This window comes from Neoarius graeffei, chromosome 26, assembly GCF_027579695.1.
Source record: "Neoarius graeffei isolate fNeoGra1 chromosome 26, fNeoGra1.pri, whole genome shotgun sequence".
Lineage (NCBI taxonomy): Eukaryota > Metazoa > Chordata > Actinopteri > Siluriformes > Ariidae > Neoarius > Neoarius graeffei.
In genome coordinates, this window is record NC_083594.1 from 38,870,530 (window position 1) to 38,893,014 (window position 22,485).

Sequence of the window (22,485 nt, forward strand, 5' to 3'; positions counted from 1 at the left end):
CTGGGGCTCTATACCATGCCTACCGTTTTCAGGTCTGTCGCACATCAACTTCCTGTTTACCGACTGACTGTATTTCTGAAACATGTAGGGTGGATTTACAAAATTTTCGTAACACTTTTTTTCAACAATTACAAATCACAACTGCTTGATATTTGGTGCGTTTCTATCTAAATGACATGGTAATCAACAAATGGTTGAATGAAGAGTACAAACTATTCACAAAACTGTATGTAAGTAGCCTGGGCCCGCCCATCCCAAGCGTGACGCAACACGAGGGCCTGTTGCGAGCTTAGTCTGGCCAGGCAAGCTATCTACAGTTCTTCCAAGCTCCCGAAAAATCGGGAACCAATCAACTTTGAGCATCTCCAACGGCCCTGGGTAGAGGCGTGTTCAAGGCACTGACGTAGTAGAACTGCGACCGGAAGCCATAGATTGTTTACGGAATCTATGCCGGAAGCGCTTCATTCACGCTTCCGCATCTATTACGCATAGATGCTGTATTGAAAGCATTCAACGGGAAGTTCTCATTGAAAACGGAGCAAAGAGCAGCCCTGGAGGTATTTATTGAAAGGAAGGACGTTTTCGCCTTGCTCCCGACCGGCTTCGGTAAGAGTTTAATCTACCAGTTAGCCCCGTCGCGTCACATACGTCAGAGGAAAGAGTGATGTGATTGGTTTAAGCTTCGTCACAGCCTTTTCTGGCTTCGACCAGTAGCAAACTGAGGCATTTCAGGGAGGCGGGTCAACCACGGGCTCTGGGAAACGGTTGGGCTTAATATCTTGGCCAGACCAATAGCTCGGAGAGCTTTGAAGTCGCGTTAGCCAGACTACTATGTAAGTATTCAGACAATAAGACAACAAATATTCTCCCCAGGGCCTTATAGCATCATGGTATAAATATGCTATATTGTCTGAATATGATGCTATCTGTGTTAATTTTATAATAGATTATACAGTGAATTTGTCACTATTTCAAGAATCAAAATGCTATTTCAAAATGACAGTTTACCAGGATGCTATTTGAAATAGCTGGGGGAGAACACTGCTCTTTGCTTACTTGTTTCAGGGTTAATTATTTGTTGACGTCAACATTCATAATAAGTGTGCTATTCCTTCGATTGGTATACGTAAGTGAGCAGTAGCTCAGTCAATCTTGTTTATAGAGCAGTCACGCCGTATAGCCAACACAGACTATGCAGCGCGCACAGGGGTTTTCTTCTTTCATAAATATTAAATAAGAATCTCTACAGGAAATCAGACTGGCATTATAATGGAATCCGGCTTAATGGACCTTATTTTGACTCACATCAGCAGTGAATCCCAGCTCCATGGTAGATTCTGCTAGCATGTCGGTGAACTTTTTTTGGAATGCAACAATCCCAAAAACTAAGTCTGGTTGAATATCATTAGGTGGTGGCTGATCTCAACTGTAAACGGTTGTTTCCTGATTTGGTAAAGATGTTCTCAATGAAAAATTACGTCTTCCTCTTTTTTTTTTTTTAAGCATAAAATTCACATTGCATCATGTAGCCTGAAATCGATATCTCTCTCTCTTTCTTTTTACTTTGTTTGCGTGAATTTAAAATCTCAGAATGAAGTGTAATTTGTAAGGATTGCGTGTTCTATGTGTGTCAGTACAGAAGTATGTGTGAGAGCGTTCGTGGGTGTATATGCAGGATCCCCTTGAGCCTTGAGGACAAGCTTCCAAGTCCTGCTTTGAATGTAATCAGAGCATAGCACATTGGCGTCTACTGAGACGGTGGATAGAGGTGGGGTGAAAGTCGCCCACTCACGGAGCTGAAAAGTACCAAACCCGGTAGTCAGTCTGCACGGCACTGGACTGATTATTCACAGAAGCACACCTTACAAAAATATTGTTACTATTATTTTTTTAAAAACATTTTCTGGTGCATGGAATGAATCTGAATCTCAGTTAGTGCTTCCACTGGAGACTTCTTCACTAGATCAAAAATCTGTTGATTTGAATCATCATCAAGGCGGTGTAATGCAGCTCAATGCAAGTTACTGATACTATACAAGTCCTTATGTGAGTTGTTGCTATAGAAACAATGATGTCTCAGAACGAGTCCATTAATATAAACCAGCGATTTGCCTGTTATCAAAGTAATCTTTTGTTTTCTGACACTTCAGCTTTGAGAATTTAACATCACTGTGGTCATTCGCCTGTCTACTAAATAGCCTCGGAGATTTGCTACAATCTGCTCTTTTCTGATGGATCAGAGACCTGTAATGGTCAAGATTACGATTTGAGGAAGACATCATCCTGCATTAAAAAATACATTGTTCCAGCCAGAGCTGCATGGGAACTTTTATTTGAGCCATTATGCTGCTTGTCAGGCCCACGCAGCAATTACGCTTACATAATAATCACTGCTGCTCTCCAGCTGTTGGATGTTTTAAGTCAATCGATGGGTCCAATTTTTGATATATAGGAGGAAGACGTGAAAAGGTACAGTGAAAGCGATCCTCGACGGGAAAGGCTGATGCAGAGCTTTGGCTCATCACATCCAGTGGAGCCATTTGGCTTTGCAAGGGTAGTTTGGAGAATGAGATCTGAGAATGAGAGGACGCATGATTGAGGTAAGCAATCTTTCACTGAGAGCTCTTCAATCCTCTGTGGAAAGCACTTGCTTGGAGAGAGCTTTAGAGCTCATCATTTCCACACATGTGCAGGGAAGGCTGAAGGCTGCACTCCTCAGCAACGGCTGTCCCATCAACCAAGGAGTTCTTTTCAGCTTTTCCAGCAAGAACATCACAGCATTTGGTTTAAAGTACTACAGATTATTGGGTTTTCATTCAGTTCACAAATTAGTGTTTTTGAAATGAAGTTATTCAATATACGAAACAGTAAGTTCATTCAACTCTTCTGGAAAGAATTACTCGAATATATTAAAATCCTTTCACCTAATATTTCTCAGGTACTTTGGTGCTACTAATCAGTCAGTCTCTGCTTTGGGGATAGATTAGGGATAAAATTAGCTCATGTTTTAAGTCGTTCAAATTCTGTAAAGTTGCTTTGCGACAATGTTTATTGTTAAGTGCTATACAAATAAACTTGACTTGCTGTGTATGTTGTCTGAGCTGTTCATAGACATTCAAATATGGGAAAGCTTTTGTAATATAAAAGTTCTCATAATAAATCTTTTTTTTTTTAGAATTTAAAATTGATTCTTGCATCAGGAGCAAATCCAAATCTTGCACCAAGAAAATGAATAAATAGCTCTCACCTAGTTCATGTCATTCATTAGCAATGCAAGCAATTATATTTTTCAATCATAAATTGTCATTTTATTTCAAATTTGCGAAAAGCATTTCTTACTCCATTTTAAGCTTTTTTCATTTTGATTCGGACAGAACGCAAGCAGTAAATGGAGGCGCCATTACTTCCAGAGGATGGTTAGTCATTGTGAAGTCAGTGCACTTAACTAAAACTTGGAAAGTCTGACTTCTAACTGGGAAAACCCAAAGAATATACACCCTTGACTTGGAATTCCTACTTGGAATGTCAAGTCAACAGTGTTGTAGTCGAGTCACTAAACCTCAAGTCCGAGTCCAGTCTTGAGTCCCCAGTGTTCAAGTCTGAGTTAAGTCCGAGAACAAGACTCCAACCGCACCATTTGACGGTGGCTGTTTGAGCATGATTAATGTTAGTTTACTCCTGAACGTAACGTATGAACAGGTGAATGTGCGTTCTGTTTGTCAGGGAGTGCGAAATATTCTGTCAGAGATGGTTGGGAGACGGATGTAAGTGCAGAAGGTGTGTTTGTTAATACAAGTGAGGACAGGCAAACAATCCAGAATAGCAGGCAAAATCGTAAAACGGTGAAACGGGCAATAGGTCGAGCAAGGCACAAACAGGCTATCGTAGACTCGGCAGAATCAAAGACGAGAAACAGGAAATCGGGGATCAAGAGCCCAAACAAGGAAATAAGGCTTGGTAATGTGTCAGCAATGCAATTCAATACTTCGCAAAGCAAGTGTGTTTTTATATAGGTGCGCTGATTGCGCCTTAATCGTGTGCAGGTACGAGCCGTTTACGGGGTGTGCGCACAAGTCCACTTGGCACGTGCGCTGTCTGGAGCGCGCGCCCGAGAGTCTATCTGATGCATGTGCCAAGGCGCCAGGTGTGACACTCTTGCACGAAATTAGGACAAAAATTAATGTAGATATAAATATCTTATGCCAAATTATTATAGCAAGTTACAAAAAATAAAGAATCGGAGTCCTCATCTCCAGTTTACGAGTCCAAATGCAGTGAATGCACGAGTCCGAGTCATCAGTGCTCAAGTCCAAGCCAAGTCATGAGTCCTTAAAATTAGGGCACGAGTTGGACTCGAGTCAGAGTCCTGGACTCGAGTACAAGTCTGCAAATCAACATGGCTACTCCTAGGATCACCAGTAAACAAAATAGCACTACTTTGCCATTTAAGGTTGCTGTTTTGAGACGTAGATGTACATCACCCATCACCGTTAACTTGCTAGATTTTTGCAAACTAAAGATGAACATTGGCTCGTCAATGTTTCCCCCCCACTTTGTAGCGCAAATGAATGGAAGTGAAAAATGAGAGGAAAAATGGACAGAAGCAGTTCCAGTTTCTCTCTTCCGAGTTAAGTTGAATGTAGCACTGTAACGACTAGAACGAGTTTAATATGGTATTGAAAAACCCAAGTCCACTTCGACTGGTCTTTTCATGAAAATTAGGCATCTCCATTCATAAAACTGGAGCAGAGTGGAAGTGGAGGAAGGCCACTCCCAAAGACTACTACCAGTGCTCAGATGACTGAGGTGGTTGTTGTTTGTTTTTAAGGTGCGTATTAATTCTACAGGTGCTTTTTTTTAAATGCTTATTTTTCTACAGCTAGAGTTTGCGTTTTGAATTTTGTATGAACTGATTTAATGTCTGAGACTCAAACAAAATAATGACAGTGTCTTTGTCCCCTATGTCAGCTTAATAGCCTTTCCTCATAGGACATGTTTCGCATTAAATTTCAACCTCTCACGCTAATAGTTCCAATGGCTGGTAAGGACAATTGGAGTAAACAAGAAAACCCTCTTTTCTGATGTCACTGCTGTGGCACTGTTTTTTGTTTCCCATGTGTTTTTATAATGCTTTAGATTCTTCCATGGTGATTTTAAAAAGACGACAGTGGGCTGTTTGTCTTACACGCCCTTTCCATATACAGCGAACATGGCGAACGCGCTACCACACCTGTGCTAACACACCTACACCACCACAAAAAGAATAAATTGAAGTCAATGAAAAGAGTTTTACTACTGATCTCCTTATGCCACAGCAATCACAAAGCACAAGTAGGAGGAGATCGTGACCAATATTTAGCCATTTTTAGTAGTGTTTTTGGACATGGCAACTCGCATCATCACAAACAAAAGCAACCCCGAGGCATCCATTTCATTTTAAGAAGAGCACTTTTATGCAGCATTTTGCCTTAAAATGTCAATATGAGCAACAAATTGAAGAGGAAAATTATCCTCCAAGACCGAAGAGTCACTGTAAATCAATATAAAGTACTTCATCTGATTACATTTATCCTGTTATATGAAACATTTCTTTCCTGATGGGCGGGGTATCTTCCAGGATGAGACAGGGCACAAGGACTCACTTGAACGTTCTGATGAATATGTAAATAATGTAAATCCTATAGTATGACCTTCGCAGTCACCAGGTCTCAAAACAATTCAACACCTATGGGAGATTTTTGAGTGTCACATTTGACAGCACTTTCCACCTCCATCATCGTAATGCCTTCTGAGGCAAGGGTTTTTTTTTTCCTTGAAAGAATGTTATTCATTCCTCCAGTACATTTCCAGAGTCTTGTAGAATCACTGAATCACTGCCAAGGTGCAGTGAAGCTGTTCATGGTTGCTCATGGTGGCCCAGCACCTTACCAAGGCTCTGTACAGTGTCTTGCAAAATAATTCATCCCCCTTTGGGTTTGTCCTTTTTTGTCGCATTACAAGCTGGAATGAAAATGGATTTTTTTGCGGGGTAGCACCATTTGATTTACACAACATGCCTACCACTTTAAAGGTGCAAAATGTTGTTTTATTGTGACACAAACAATAATGAAGCTGAAAAAAACAAATCTAGAGTGTGCATAGGTATTCACCTCCCCAAAATCAATACTTCGTAAAGCCACCTTTTGCTGCAATTACAGCTGCAAGTCTCCTGGGGTATGTCTCCATTAGTTTAGCACATCTAGCCACTGGGATTTTTGCCCATTCCTCAAGGCAAAACTGCTCCAACTCCTTCAAGTTAGATGAGTTGTGTTGGTGTACAGCAATCCTTAAGTTATGCAACAGATTCTCAATTGGATTGAGGTCTGGGCTTTGACGAGACCATTCCAAGACATTTAAATGTTTCCCTTTAAACCACTCCAGTGTGGTTTTAGCAGTATGTTTAGGGTCCTTGTCCTGCTGGAATGTGAGCCTTCATCCCAGTCTCAAACCTCTGGCTGACTCAAACAGGTTTTCCTCCAGAATTGCCCTGTATTTAGTGCCATCCATCTTTCCTTCAGTCCTGACCAGCTTTCCTGTCCCTGCAGATGAAAAATATCCCCATAGCATGATGCTGCCACCACCATGCTTCAATGTAGGAATGGTGTTCTCAGGGTGTTGGGTTTGCGCCACACATGACATTTCCCACGATGGCCAAAAAAGATCAATTTTAATCTCATTTGACCAGAGAATTATCTTCCATGTGTTTGGGGAGTCTGCCACATGCTGTTGGGCAAACTCCAAACGTATTTTCTTACGCAGTTACTTTTTTTTCTGGCCACTCTTTCATAAAGCCCCGCTCTGTGGAGTGTACAGCCTAAAGTGGTCCTATGGACAGATACTCCCATCTCCACTGTGGATCTTTGCAGCTCCTTCAGTGTTCTCTTTGTCTTTGTTGTATCTCTGATTAATGCCCTCCTTGCCCGGTCTGTGAGTTTTGGTGGGCGGCCTTCTCGTCAGGTTTGTAGTGGCGCCATATTCTTTCCATTTTGCTATAATGTATTTAATGGTGCTCCGTGGGATATTGAAAGTTTGGGATTTTTTTTTTTTTTTAAAATAATAACCCAACCCTGATCTATACTTCTCCACAACTTTGTCTCTGACCTGTTTGGAGGCTCCTTGGTTTTCATGTTGCTTGCTTAGTAATGTTGCAGAGTCAGGGTCCTTCCAGAACAGATCGATTTCTACAGACATCATGTGACACTGACTGCACACAGGTGGATCTTAATCAACTAATTATGTGAATTGGTTGGACCAGCTCTTCTTTAAAATCCATTTTAATTCCAGCTTGTAATGCAACAAAACAGAACAAACACCAAGGGGGATGAATACTTTTGCACGACACTTTTAGTTCATTCTTTACTTGGTCTACGATTTTCTTGGCTAGAGCCAGTTGGAACATGCACATTCTTAATGTTGATAACATGGTATTAAGAGGTCGTGTGTGTGTGTGTGTGTGTGTGTGTACATCTCACACCCATATAACGGATTCCAAAATAAAAGTGAACCTGTTTTTACTTGGCTCTGAACACCACTAGATCCTGGTAGCCTTTCAATGTGGTATTCTGTTGGAAAGGCAAAATGTATGTGTGCGGTTCTCTCCCCCCCCCCCCCCCCCCTTTATTCTGGGACAGCATTTGTTTGTGAAAAGATAAGAAATCTCAAAGCCATGGCAGGTGGCTGTGTTAGTTTGGGCCGATAGCCATCTGAGACCATGAGTCGAGCTAAGATCGATTCGCTCTGTGCATCCACAGAGTCATTTCAAACAGGATGATGGAACGGCATCTCCGGAATAAATGGAATGAGCACAAAGTACATCAGTGCCATTGCCTACAGTGCTAATATATAAGAATCTGCTGGCTTATCTTTTTTCCTGCTTGGCTGAATAATTATTTTAACATTCATAAGATGAGTGAAAGATGAATGAGATGATGGATCATAATTTCAGAGTTCATTTCCTGATCTTTACATCTAGATGTATTAAGCAACTTGGCACATGGCACCTTTTCGGTGGCAGACTACCCAAATTTTACCTGAGCAAAAGTATGGGAACAGATCGTTTTAAATTAAATAACGCTTTATATTTGGTTGCACATTCCTTGCTTGCAGTAACCACATCAGAGTGGCAATCCACTGACCTTACCAAACTGTTGCATTCTTCTGCTGTGATGCTTTTCCAGGTTTGTACTGCAGCTTCTTTCAGTTGTTTGTTTTGGGAGGTTTTATCCCTTCAGCCTCGTCTTCAGGAAGTGAAATGCATGCTCAGTTGGGTTAAGGTCTTGTAGTCTAAAACAGTCCACCTTTTTTCTCCTGATGAAGTCCTTCTGTTGTATTGGCAGTGTGTTTTTGGTCATTGTCTTGGTGCATGATGAAGTTCCTCCCAATTGGATGCATTTCTCTGTAAATTGGCAATGTTTTTGTAGACTTCTGATTACATTCTGCTGCTACCATCATGAGATCCGTCATTTGATAAAGATTACTGACCTTGTTCCAGAAGCAGCCGTGCAAGCCCAAGCCGTGACACTATGCTTGACCGACGTGCTTGTGTGTTTTGACCATGAGCCAGATCCTTTCTTTCTCCATACTTTGGGATTTCTATCACTTTGGTAGAAGTTAATCTTATTTCCAGAACTTTTGTATCTCATCTCTGTATTTCTTTGTGAATTTCAGTCTGGCTTTCGGATTCGTACTGCTGATCAGTGGTTTACATCTTGTGGTATTAGCACTATATTGCTGCTCGCCAAGTCTTCAAACAGTGGATTGTGATGCCTTCACCTCTGCGCTGTGGATGTTGTTGGTGATGCCATTGACTGACTGACTGTTTTGGGGTTTTTCTTTACAGCTCTCACAGCGTTTGTCATCAACTGCTGGCCGAATTGTTTAATGCCTTGTTGCTAGTACTTCAGTGGTTTCCTTCCTTCTTTCCTCCCTCCCTCCTCATTATTGTATTGGCTATGCCCAGTGCGTATACAATGACTGATCAATTCTCCCTCTTTTCTCAGTTGTAAAATGGCTTGATTCTCCCATTGACAGCTCTCTCGTTTTTATGTTGGTTTATCCTTTGTAACAACAAATGCAGCCTTCACAGGCGAAACCAAGGGCTCAGACTAAGAGCAGATATTCAGACCTATTAACTGTTCTCCCCTTGCGTTATATGCCAGGGGATATAGCCATCGCGCCGTCCGTCTGTAAACATTTTAGTTTCCGGGGCATCATTCAAAAACTATTAGGATTTTTTTTTTCACAAAACCCGGCGCTTATGTTAAGCGATTAGAGGACTTGTGCCTTTTTGATATTTTAGGATTTCTGTGATTCCCCCCCCCCCCCCCCCCACACACACACACACACTTCCCGTGTTTCCATGGCAACCAATTCAACTTAAGAAAATTTGGAGTGGGGTTTCATGTCGGGGGCCAGGGGGATATATCCTCTCCTGATGACGCTTGTTTTTTAAACAGCGTAACAGTTCCAATATTTTTGATCTCGTACAGCTGGTGGGTTCAAATAAAAGGTGTAAACGTCAGGAAATGGAACAACTGAAATTCCGATCCATCATCTCCATCGTTTGATTTCAAACCCAAATGTCTTCAGTGTAAAGAAAAAAAAAATCATCTCAATATATCCCGACATGGACTCTCTTTACAGACAAGGCACTTGAGGGGAAATTTTAAACATACCAAACAAAAACTGTGCTTTCTACAAAGTAGACACAAAAATGTAAACAGGAGCATAGCATATAAAGGATTGAAGATGAAAGAACAGATTGAGTTTAACGTGGTTGGTTCAGCTGCCGATCGGTTGTTTATCGTTTGAAGTTTTAGTCCATAGATATCCACTTAGCACTTAAGTATAAAAGGCCCTTAGAGGTGGTCAGAGAGTCATGTGGGATGTGCACATATTGATTAGCTATAGTGCAATCAGTACACAACCTGATGCACTAAACCGATTTCCTCTGCGAAGGTTCCTCTACCCCCCCTTCCGTTAATCAACCTGCTGCATGTTTATCTCTCCTGAGAGGTTTAGGTTAGCGCACTATTTTATGCAGCTGCCCTCAGCAAACCAAGTTAAGTAAGGAATAATAATAATTATAATACATAGGGCCAAATTACTCAATTCTGATTGGTCAGTCAAGGAGGGCTTTTTTCCTTAACACGGGGCCGTATTTCTGAAATGCTACTGGCTAGTTCGTTGCTTGGTTACGGTTACAAAAATTAGTAAATTTTGTCAACAAAATGGCTGACTCTGCTGACTCAGCAATGCCACGTTTCGCTATATTTGATGAAGAAATCTCATCTCATTATCTCTAGCAGCTTTATCCTGTTCTACAGGGTTGCAGGCAAGCTGGAGCCTATCCCAGCTGACTACGGGCGAAAGGCGGGGTACACCCTGGACAAGTCGCCAGGTCATCACAGGGCTGACACATAGACACAGACAACCATTCACACTCACATTCACACCTACGCTCAATTTAGAGTCACCAGTTAACCTAACCTGCATGTCTTTGGACTGTGGGGGAAACCGGAGCACCCGGAGGAAACCCACGCGGACACGGGGAGAACATGCAAACTCCGCACAGAAAGGCCCTCGCCGGCCACGGGGCTCGAACCCGGACCTTTTTGCTGTGAGGCGACAGCGCTAACCACTACACCACCGTGCCGCCCTTGAAGAAGAAATGATAAACCAATTGAAAGCTGCAAGCGAAAATGAAAATACCAAAAAAAAAAAGTACGAATTTTTGGCTTTCCGTGTTTAAGAAATGGGCCTCAGAAAGACAAATACACGACTCTCTAGTGACATATGAATGCTGTGAGTTAGACAAGGTGCTATCGCAGTTTTATGCAGAAGTGAGGAAAGAAAATGGGGGAAACTACGAACCAGACTCTCTTAAAGTAATGCAGGCAGCATTGGATCGGCATCTAAGACGAGAGAAATATCCGGGATCAATCCTGAAAGATGTTAAAATCCTGTCCAAAATCCTCGTGTCGTGTCGCTGTGTTATGATGGAAGACGCTTTAGAAACCGATTCAAACGTGCAAGATAGTCTTGCGCCCTGATTGGTTCAGAATACGTGAATGACAAATGTTGTGAACTTGAATGGCTTCCGAAGTATGAATTTGGCCCTATATATTATAAACAAGTAATCGTATGGTTCCTTGTAAAATTAAGGATCAATTTCACTCGTGATTTCGAAGTTTTGAAATTGCCCTCGTCGCTTCGTGACTTGGGGAATTTTCAAACCTTCGAAATCGCTCGTGAAATTAATCCTTAATTTTACTCGGGCCCCATACAATTACCCATAATTAATACTAATTAATACTCGTGCGTGCGTGCGTGCGTGCGCGCGCGCGCGCAAGTTGTTACAGGAAAAGCATCAACGATAGGGTAGTGTGATGCAGCCTGACATGAAAGACACTACGTTTACATGCACATAGAGAGAATTGAATTTCTGCCGTTGCTCGACTGAAATCGAAGTTCAAAATGCCATGTATACACCTTAATTCGGCTGAAATTGAACCGAACTTGATTTCTCGGAATCGAGCTACATGACCTAGTTTATGCAATTTCTGCTGAGCTACTTTGTGCATGTATACCCTATCGAGCTAGTTGTCGAGCTACTTCCGGAAGTGACGAGTGACGAGACCACAAGCGGGAAACACAACAGCCTCGGTCGGCATGACAACAGTAGTAGCGAGCAGCAGAAGAAGTCAGGAGGAACAAACGAAGAAGAGAAAATGGCGATGTAGAGCTCTCTGAAGTGTGGGTGGAGCACAGAGGACGGCAGGACAAAGCTTCTGGTACTAATAGGCTTTTTATTGTCAGACTTTTCAGTTTAACAGCCTACTTTTATTCTTGACACACACACACACACACACACGCGCGCGCGCGCTGTGTTCTAGTCCCGGGATGAGCTCTGCTCTCCCTCTGCCTCCTTAAATAGGGCGCGGTTACTGGGAAGACACACAAACACAGGTTAATTACCGTCAGGTGTAGTGATTCTGCCACTCACCTTCCCTGGCTCCGCCCTCCTGTCACAGACCGGCGCTTGACCACGCCCCCACTGCCACAGGCAAGCAGAAACGTGCACTTCTGGAGCAATGAGGAGACAGAGTTCATGCTCATTCAGCTTAAGGAGTTGAATATATTAAAATTCATGGACGGGAGAAAAACGCGCAATGGAGAACATGGAACTGATAACTTTGTTTACACTCTTGAATAGCTCTTCATGACGACAACCGGAAGTGTACCAACACGATGGGGCGTGTTGCGCCACCTGTGGCTCGGGTGCACAATGCACCTCACACAATAGCCCGATTTCATTGTGTGCATGTAGGATTGGATTTCTCTGGCACCCTGCTGGGACCTTCAGCTCGATTACCGACAGCAGCTCGATTTGGATGTGCATGTAAACGTAGTCAGAGTTAAGATTACTGCCATTGACCCTACATCTAGATGTGCAGGGTGATTGTCAAAATATGCTTTTCTGAGAGAATTTTATAACCGTTAATAAAAAAAAAATTAGAAAATGATTGGAAGTAGCTGGTGTGATAACATTTTGCAATTGAAATGCTTTTTTTTTAATTAAAAAAAAAAAATTAAGCTCTGACTGTTACAAAGCACTGATGCTGGAGACACCTTCCCCAAACGCTAAATAACGATATCGTCTCACATTTTTTTTTTCACCATATCAACAATGTTGGGTGGCACGGTGGCGTAGTGGTTAGCGCTGTCGCCTCACAGCAAGAAGGTCCGGGTTCGAGCTCCGTGGCCGGCAAGGGCCTTTCTGTGTGGAGTTTGCATGTTCTCCCCGTGTCCGCGTGGGTTTCCTCCGGGTGCTCCGGTTTCCCCCACAGTCCAAAGACATGCAGGTTAGGTTAACTGGTGACCTTAAATTGACCGTAGGTGTGAATGTGAGTGTGAATGGTTGTCTGTGTCAACCCTGTGATGACCTGGCGACTTGTCCAGGGTGTACCCCGCCTTTCACCCGTAGTCAGCTGGGATAGGCTCCAGCTTGCGTGCGACCCTGTAGAACAGGATAAAGCGGCTAGAGATAATGAGATGAGATCAACAATGTTTTTGAAATCAGTTTACAGTATGTGCAGCATCCGCCATACAGTTTTTCCTGTGCACGTTATAATGAATCCACACCTTCTGACCAATCAGAATTGAGAATTCAACACTGCTGTGGTTTAAGATGCTACAAACGGCTAAAAAAAAACCTTGACCGCTGTGTCTTGGTGAAGAGAACGCTTTTACTTTAAAAGAGATTGGTGGGTCATATATGACTCGAGTTTCAACCAGGCAGTTCATGGAGGGAATAAAATGTTCATTGACGGCCATGAGGCGATCAAAAGGACCAGAAAAAAAAAAGATGACAGTAAATGACCCTTGTACTTTCAGGAAGAATCCGCCTTCTCCATCCTGCACTGGTGCAGTGTGATTAGGGTGGTGCCAAATACTGATGTGTTGAGCGATGCCTTGAATTAGCTCAGCTTAATCAGCCTCTCGCACTGAGCAGAGATGCAATCTGCTTCCTCGAGGTGAGAGATGAGAGCAGCGAGCAGGTGCCTTTGTGCGGTACTGAGAAAGAGATGGCGAGGGTGGAGTTTAAGGGATTGGTCTTTGTGTCCGATATTGTCATGATGCTATTTAAAAATCCTTGAACATCAAGTTTGCTCTTAATTGCAGCTAATTTGGTCCTTTTTTTAAATCTTGGGCTTTGCTTGTATTACTTTTCTGCTGAACTGTACAGAAAGCATGTTTCAGCTCACTTTTTGTGGCGCTTAACAGAAACCTCAGCATGGAAATTTTGATGGCTTCCTCATAATAAATGCTTTAAGTGCACTTAAAAAAAAACAAACCAAACACTTGGTAACTTTCTGTTCCTCAGTTCATCAGTCAGATCTGACCTGACTTTTTTTCCTTTCATGTTTATTTCTCTCGTCCTCTGCGCACCCTTGGCGAGGCCAGTTGTGATCGTCTGAACCTTGAACGTGCCAGGCAGAAGCATGACGCTAATTTAAGTGCTGGGAAAATGCCAAATGAGAAACTCTCGGGCGTTCTGCTTCCTGTCGAGGTGCACTGATCCACTCATTGCCAGCGAGGGTTGTGCATACTCATCCACCGTCTTCAGCCTCAGTGGGCCGAGGTGTCTGTCTGCATTCCAATCACCTCTCATGGATCGATGGTTAATTTGAATCAGGCTGCTTTGTGGATCCCATAAAACCCCCTAATGCTTCTACTATAAATCTTTTGCACTCGGATACCTCACACTTGGCTCTGCCTTATCATCGAGGCGAAAAACCAGTTCTTCAGACTTGGCTTCGTATTACTCACAAGCAGCACAAAGACGCACGCCTGGTCTCTTCGCTGATGCGTTTTCCCTTCAGCAGGGTGTGGTGCTTCCACATTGTTTGAATGGCCGTGCTCATGGAAGACATTTTCACCACAGGCCTCAGCCATAGAAGCACTCGAGATGTTATTTTTCCGTCTTCCAACAGCACCACTGGATTCAGCAGCTCCACACGCTGATGTTTGTTTTGACACAGCCAGTAAGGTACGAATTTTATTTTGTACCTATTGGACCACAAGGAAGTGCATCTTGCTTACTTCTTTCTAAAAGTAGCCATGATAACATGGTTGCCAAACTATACTCCCACTGTTATGAGGAAGTTACACCCAGACCGTTACTTTGTCATATATATAATTTTTTTCCTTTTCTCCATCGGATATTTCTTGAAAGTATGTCAAGTGGGTTGAAAAATGCATATCACACCCAGACTAATTTGATAAGCCTGCACTTTCCCCACGAGCCGCTACAGACAAGAGCTCCTAGTCAGGAAGAGAAGCCATAAGCAAGACAGCAACATGTGACTGCGGCTCAGTGCCAAAAACCGGTGCAAGAAGGGCTCTTTGTTGGAGACTCCCTCTCGCTGCTTTTTCCACTGCTGAATTAAGGCCAGCTGCTAATGTGGTTCTGCATGTGACATAACCACCAAGGGTAAATTGAGCTACGATATGCACAACACCAGAGAAGAATCGCTGCATTGACTACCATGAGTTAATCGAAGTATTTTTATTTTTTTTTTAAAGAGAGATTCTGTTTGCCTGGTTAAAGGAGCACCGTTATTATTCCCAAATGTTTTACAGTCCCCAAGCTTAAGTGGTTAAGTTTGTTCTCGCCACATCCACAAAATGTCTTGTGACAATTGTGGAAAGATGAAAAACATTTCAGCAACAGTCACCTGAATCATAGTCAAATGTTTCCTTTTAGGACTGCTGTGCCTTAGCAAAGTTTCCGGCGAGTTTGTGGAATTGTATCCAAATATACCAACGCTATATATGAACACGTTTCTGTTCCTTACCCTCCGTTTATTTACGGTTCAATAAAATGTCTCAAAGCTAAGTGTGATTGTGTGGAACGGTCAGGAAGAGCAGCTCCTATTGCCTCGTAGGAGCCTTGGTATGACTTGAAGAAATGGCCGCTTGTCCACTTGACAACTTCTGTGACTTGAAGTATCATTGACACCAGAGGGGCCTGGTTATGATCATAAGAGTTTTACTCTTGATGTCGTCACGCATGCCATAGATCAGTTTCCAGGCGTGTAGACAACAGTCCCTGTCAATCAGAGCTGCAGCTGTGGGGTTTTTTTTTGTTTTTGTTTTTTTTAATCCCCTGCTGGCCAAAAGGCCCGAAGGGGGATTATGTCGTGGCGATGTCCATCCATCTGTCTGTCCACCCTGGGAAGGGTGCTCACCTTCTAAAATCAAATCCTCTCAATTTTTTTTAAGGAATTTCATGAAACTTGGCTGGGTTCTTTGTCGGTAATGCGCCGCATATTGTCTCATCTCATTATCTCTAGCCACTTTATCCTGTTCTACAGGGTCGCAGGCAAGCTGGAGCCTATCCCAGCTGACTACGGGCGAAAGGCGGGGTACACCCTGGACAAGTCGCCAGGTCATCACAGGGCCGACACATAGACACAGACAACCATTCACACTCACATTCACACCTACGGTCAATTTAGAGTCACCAGTTAACCTAACCTGCATGTCTTTGGACTGTGGGGGAAACCGGAGCACCCGGAGGAAACCCACGCGGACACGGGGAGAACATGCAAACTCCGCACAGAAAGGCCCTCGCCGGCCACGGGACTCGAACCCGGACCTTCTTGCTGTGAGGCGACAGCGCTAACCACTACACCACCGTGCCGCCCTGCGCATATTGTAATCTCGTGAAATTCGATCACATTTTATCAGAGTTACAGCCTTTGATTAACAAAATTATAATTTGACAATTTTATGAGTGTGTTTTCCTTCTGAAATCATCTCCTCTCTCAATTTTTGGAGGAATTTCACCAAACTTGGCAAAAGTCCTTAATGTCGATAGTACATATATTCTTATGTTCAATTTGGTCGCATTTTACCAGAGTTACAGCCCTTGATTAACAGCCTTGTACTTTTTCACAATTTCATGAAGGTGTGCTTGCCTTCTGACATCAACTCCTCTCACGATTTTTGGATGAATTTCTCGAAGCTTGGCAAAAGGCCTCGATATATGACAGTAATGCTCTGTGATTCTGAATTTTGTTTGTGAAATTTTTTTTTACCAGAGTTTTGACCCTTGATTAAATAACTTGCACTTTGGCAATTTCATGAGGGTGTACGTTCTTCTGAAATCAACTCCTCTCACAATTTGTGGAGGAATTTCACCAAACTTGGCAAAAGGCTTTGTTATATGACTGATTCCACGCTTATGGATACTGAAATGGGGACATGAACTTATTCACCTAAAACCATTTCTTTTTTTACCATCAGGTCACAAAACATGTAATCTTTAATGAATGATATGTTAAAAGATAACAACTTTAATTTTCTGAGATGTAATAAAAACATATTTATATGCCAAAGTCAAGCCTATGAGTTCCAAAATGATGTCTGTTCCATTACTTCTGTTACAATTGTCCATCTCGCGTCTGTTACAGATTTAATTACAATCTAGCTATATACCATGTTAATCTTATTGAAAGAATGTGTATGTTTATTCTACTACACGTTTATTAATTATATTTGCTAAAACATCACCTTCCTATGTTTCAAAAAGTAATTCTACGTTGTTAAAATTGAGAATATATATATATCCACAACACTTCTGTTACGTTCTGACTTTGGCATATAAATATGTTTTTATTACATCTCAGAAAATTAAAGTTATCTTTTAACATATCATTCATTAAAGATTACATGTTTTGTGACCTGATGGTAAAAAAAAGAAATGGTTTTAGGTGAATTTTTAAAAATAAGTTCATGTCCCCATTTCAGTACCCATAAGCGTGGAATCACTCATATGCATATTGCAATTTTGTTTCATTTGTGCAAATTTTACCAGAGTTATGCCCTTGATTATTAACAAACTTGTACTTTGGCAATTTCATCAAGGTGTGCTCGCTTTCTGAAATCAACTTCCCTCACAATTTTTATTATCCCCCGCTGGCCCGAAAGGGGATTATGTCGTGGCTATGTCTGTCTGTCCATCCATCCATCCATCCCGGGAAGGGTACTCACTTTCTGAAATCAACTCTTCTCACAATTTTTGGAGGAATTTCACAAAACTTAACAGGATTCTTTGTTCTATGTCAGTACTACGCATTATTGCAATTTTGTTCAATTCAGTCACATTTTACCAGAGTTATGGCAAAGTTGCCAGCAGGGGATATTGTGCTCTCAGAGCACTCTTACGGGTTTTTTTTTTTTTTTTTTTTTGGACCTGTATCTTGAAGCGTTCCTCTTGCTCAAATGGGCTGTTCACTATTTCCTTTGAAGCCAGCTTTTTCATATAACATTTGCAGAAGCACATTTTAATGCTTGGCACCAAAGCGGTCCTCATTTGATTTTAAGGCAGTAGGTGATGTAAAGTCAAAATAGCAAGGATCACAAATCTCCTGCATATCTGCTTTCTTCAAAGCTCCCAAAAACCCTTTCTTCCACAAACACTTTGCATTTCTCTCTGTATGGATGTGTCAGGGGTGATATGCAATGGAGCACTTTTACAACCATTAAGGTTGGAAGGAATACATCAGCTTCTTTAGAGAGAGAGAGAGAGAGAGAGAGGGACACATGACCATTCTGTTTGTCTTGTGACATTTGGTTTGAAAAGCTACAGTTGCCATCTAATAAGCTGTTGTGCAAAAGGCAGAGTCCGTGCTCTAGCTGCCTTCAGCTAAAGGCAGTAACCCTCAGATCCCTGTATATTTGGACTGACTGTCTTTCCTCCAAATACCCTCAAGGATGCTGATGATAACAGAGGATGACATTTGCGAAAGTCAGCATTGCAATATCTGCTCTGGATGATGGCAATTCAGATAAGGCAGCCAAAGCAACACTTGAGGACAAAGGGACCGGGAAGAAGTGAGATGAGCAATGTGAGGCTGACTATAGAAATTTGCATGGGCGCGTCTGACTGTCAGTAGGTTGCTGATAGAAGCTGAGGTTACCTGAATGAATGAGCTGGACGAAGCTGCCAGCGTGAAATGTGCAGGCCGTGGTTTTTAGCTTGTTAATGGCTAGAGATGAACAAGTAGTTTTAATAGGAACTAGTAATCAGTTACTGTTAATAAACAGTGTAGTATGCATGGAAAATTTAACATTTTAATTTCGGACCATGATGACGGCATGATTTAAGAATAAAAACACAATTTGGTAAACAACATTCTAGGCCAAGTCACAAATGAGACTGTAATGATGCACAGAGTTATTTAAGAAAATCGAGTCATACATGAGCTGATAGCAGACGAGGCACTGAATAAGCCATGTACGATGAGATTGTGTGAAATAACTGTTTTGCTCTATCCACATTCACTGGATTCTGAGAAACAGCATTTTTATTTTTTGCAAACTTTTTTTTTTTTTTATATAAAACGTCTGCCAAAATAATTTCCACTTAGAATGTAAACAAACCGGTGAAATGACTAGCAATTTGTGATAAATGCTATAATAGTTATTGAAACATATATCTCATCTCGTTATCTCTAGCTGCTTTATCCTGTTCTACAGGGTCGCACGCAAGCTGGAGCCTATCCCAGCTGACTACAGGCGAAAGGCGGGGTACACCCTGGACAAGTCGCCAGGTCATCACAGGGCTGACACATAGACATAGACAACCATTCACACTCACATTCACACCTACGGTCAATTTAGAGTCGCCAGTTAACCTAACCTGCATGTCTTTGGACTGTGGGGGAAACCGGAGCACCCAGAGGAAACCCACGCGGACACGGGGAGAACATGCAAACTCCACACAGAAAGGCCCTCGCTGGCCACGGGGCTTGAACCCGGACCTTCTTGCTGTGAGGTGACAGCGCTAACCACTACACCACCGTGCCGCCCACATCCGGGATATGGAAAACCCAAACCGTGACATAAATCTTAATGTCACTCGTAAGGAAATCAGTGAATTGTTTTGATAAATTTGGGGACTTTTTGTTCGTGTGTGTGTGATAAAAAGAACATCACATGTTTGCTTGAAGATATGAAGTTTTATCTTCTCATGTTGAAAAACTTGTATTTTTCATATGAAATACATCGTGGATCTGAGTGACATATTTTAAATAATATTGGCTGGCGTTGAGTGGTATATCAGATATATTCCATTCAGCTAGCATGATCTTGAATGAGTCAAAGACGAGTAGTTGAATGGGATATATCTGATTTACCATGAAAAAAGCCATTATTATTATATATTCGATGGAACAATTATAGCTTTTACAAAAAATTAAGAACAGAGGCAACTTACCAATATTGAATGCTGATTCTGATTGAATGTAATTCAGTGTTCTGTCAATCCAATGTACAAAGCCAAAGTTCGAACAATAAAAATGATACAAGTCCAAAAAGCCTGAACAACAACCCAACTTGCATACAAACTATATGCAGGTTGACTGTTCAAGTTCAGTTACTTTTGGTAATAGTTAATTGTTACATTGCAGTTGTTCAAAACAAAAGGGCTTTGCTGAGTGAAGTCCTCTTGAAAAAGTCTGTCACTTTTCCTCACCTCCAAGTAGAACTTTGACAATATTTCTCCTATTGAGGTATTTCACCTGACGTCACAAGGTCACGTGACGCCCCGGTGTCCGCCATTTTTGAAGGTCAAGCTAGCTAATGTCAACAACATAGCTAGTATGTTACTGTAGCAATGTTTACGTTCAGTCATTTGGATGACTGTTAAAACCTTTCAGTCAAATTTTTCCTTTACTGTATTTACTAGTTTACTGTAATTATGATCCGGCAGCTATTTACACCGGATCCAGTGTAAATAGCTGCCGGAGCGCACTCCGGCTTGCTCCCCCTCAAATTAAGCAGCATGCTCTGGCTTGCTCCCGGAGTGCTCTGGCCGAGGTTCCGGAGCGCGCTCCGGCTTGCTCCCCCTCAAATTAAGCAGCGCGCTCCAGCTTGCTCCCGGAGTGCGCTGCTTAATTTGAGGGGGAGCAAGCCGGAGCACGCTCTGGCTGCTATTTACACTGGATCTGGTGTAAATGGCTGCCGGATCATAATTACAGTAAACTAGTAAATACAGTAAAGGAAAAACTTGAGACTGAAAGGTTTTAAGTCATCCAGATGACTGAACGTAAACATTGCTACAGTAACATACTAGCTATGTTGTTGACATTAGCTAGTGCTAACAGCTAGCTGCTAGTACACTGCTACAACACAGACACCGACCCTAATAATACAGTTCTTGGTCATTGCCTGGTAACAGCAAATTTATAACGGGCCATGTCTCAACAGACTAAGAAGTTATTTCAATGACATTTAATAACATTTTGTTTATCCTGAGGACCAAAAGTAAATGAAAATGTGAACAAACCTTAGCTGTAATAAGATGGCGACCACCGGCTCCAGGGACGACCCGCTGATGTAGGCATGTTACCCAGCCTGACACACAATATTTGTAGGCATCCAAACTCTTATACGCTTTCAGATCAATACCTGTGTATGGCGATGGGTTTTTAACGACATAGGTATACAGATCATGTGGCCCGAAGTCAGGTAAAGACGAGGGCTTCGTGTACTTCCGTACGTCAGTGAACAATCCTGGTGGAAGCAGGTAAACGTCGTTCTCTAAGCCTGCTAACCTCAATTTCTGCAAATACCTCTCCCTCTGCTCGCCCTGCAAATGCCCTACGTTGCTGGATAGTGAAGGTGTTTTCTGCATCTCGCTCCTTTTTCTTTTATGTTTTTCGTTTGTCGCCTTCCTCGCATTCAAACTGATTCGAGCCGTGACGTCCAAAATGGCAGCCTAACGATGCATCACATGACTTGGTCACGTGGGTGAAAAACCTCAATTGCTCTCTTTTCCAGTTTTTCGATGTCCACTGATATGTTTTTCTCTTGTACATATGTATGAAGAATATCCAGTGAAGTTTTGGTAGCCTTTCGGGTGTTCAGCACGTCTTTCTCTTTCAAAATTCTCTTTAAATCTTCCACTTTCAATGAAGCAAACCTCGCAGCCCTGTTTGTGTACAAATTGTCAGTCACTCACTAACGTGGAAGTTTTATGTCTCCGATGTGTGTCTTTTCCAGTTTTTCGTTGTCCCTTAGTACGTTTTTCTCTTATAAATATGCGTGTCAAATATATAACGAAGTTTTGGTTGTCTTACAGGTGTTCAGCACATCTTTAGTTTCAGTTTTCAGTTTATTTATTTAGTGCTTAATGTGAGCACTGAATTACCCCATCTTCTCTCTCTCCTGGCTGACAAAGAAATGATTGTGAGCATCTGCAGCAGAAAAGTTTTGCCATTGGATTTTCACATGAGCTCCGAAGTGTGATGTCGTGTTGTCTTGGCAACGTGCAATATTATAACAATATTGCATGCTCATTCTCCATTTGGGAGAGTGGCATAAAACACGGAGGATATGCCATATGATAACAATGTTGCATGCCATCAATAAACCCACTAGAAGGGAATAAAATACATGTTTTTATTCCATGGAAAAAGTGGCCTGTATGTATAATAATTTCCAATGTTTCACTCTGATGTCACGCCCAGTGTTTTCCCACTGACGAGTTGCACGTTGTTAAAATGGTGAATCGGTTCAAAATTAAGATTCTTTTTGATTAACTTGCTGGTTTTTTTTTTTGTGGACATGTCCATATAATACAAAAAAAATTACACAGTGGTGCGAACATATAAAGTTTATCTTCTCGTGTTGAAAATGTTTTCATCACTTGAAGATAAACTTTAATATCTTTGCACAGCTGTGTAATATTTTCTCTCTCTCTCTCTCTCTCTCTCTCTCCATATATAGGAGTGACAGAGTTGGACAAGATTAAAAATGAGTATATTAGAGGGACAGCACATGTAGAAAGGCTTGGAGACAAAGTGAGCGAGGCGAGATTGGGATGATTTGGACACATACAGAGCAGAGATCCAGGGCATATTGGGAAAAGAATGC

At 42.0% G+C, this 22,485-nt stretch overlaps 1 protein-coding gene across 5 annotated transcripts in view; it reads left to right on the plus strand.

Moving 5' to 3' along the window:
- atp2b4 (ATPase plasma membrane Ca2+ transporting 4) overlaps positions 1 to 22,485 on the plus strand; it is a 289,912-nt gene that overhangs the window by 18,992 nt on the left and 248,435 nt on the right. The window contains exon 1 of one of the 5 annotated variants that reach the window (XM_060910084.1): positions 14,385 to 14,590. The exons of 3 other annotated variants lie outside the window; for them this stretch is intronic. The gene's annotated coding sequence lies outside the window, so the exon portion shown is untranslated. Of the gene's footprint in view, positions 1 to 14,384; positions 14,591 to 19,401; positions 19,471 to 22,485 lie in introns of those variants that run through there. One more of the 5 variants, XM_060910086.1, reaches the window with a different exon arrangement.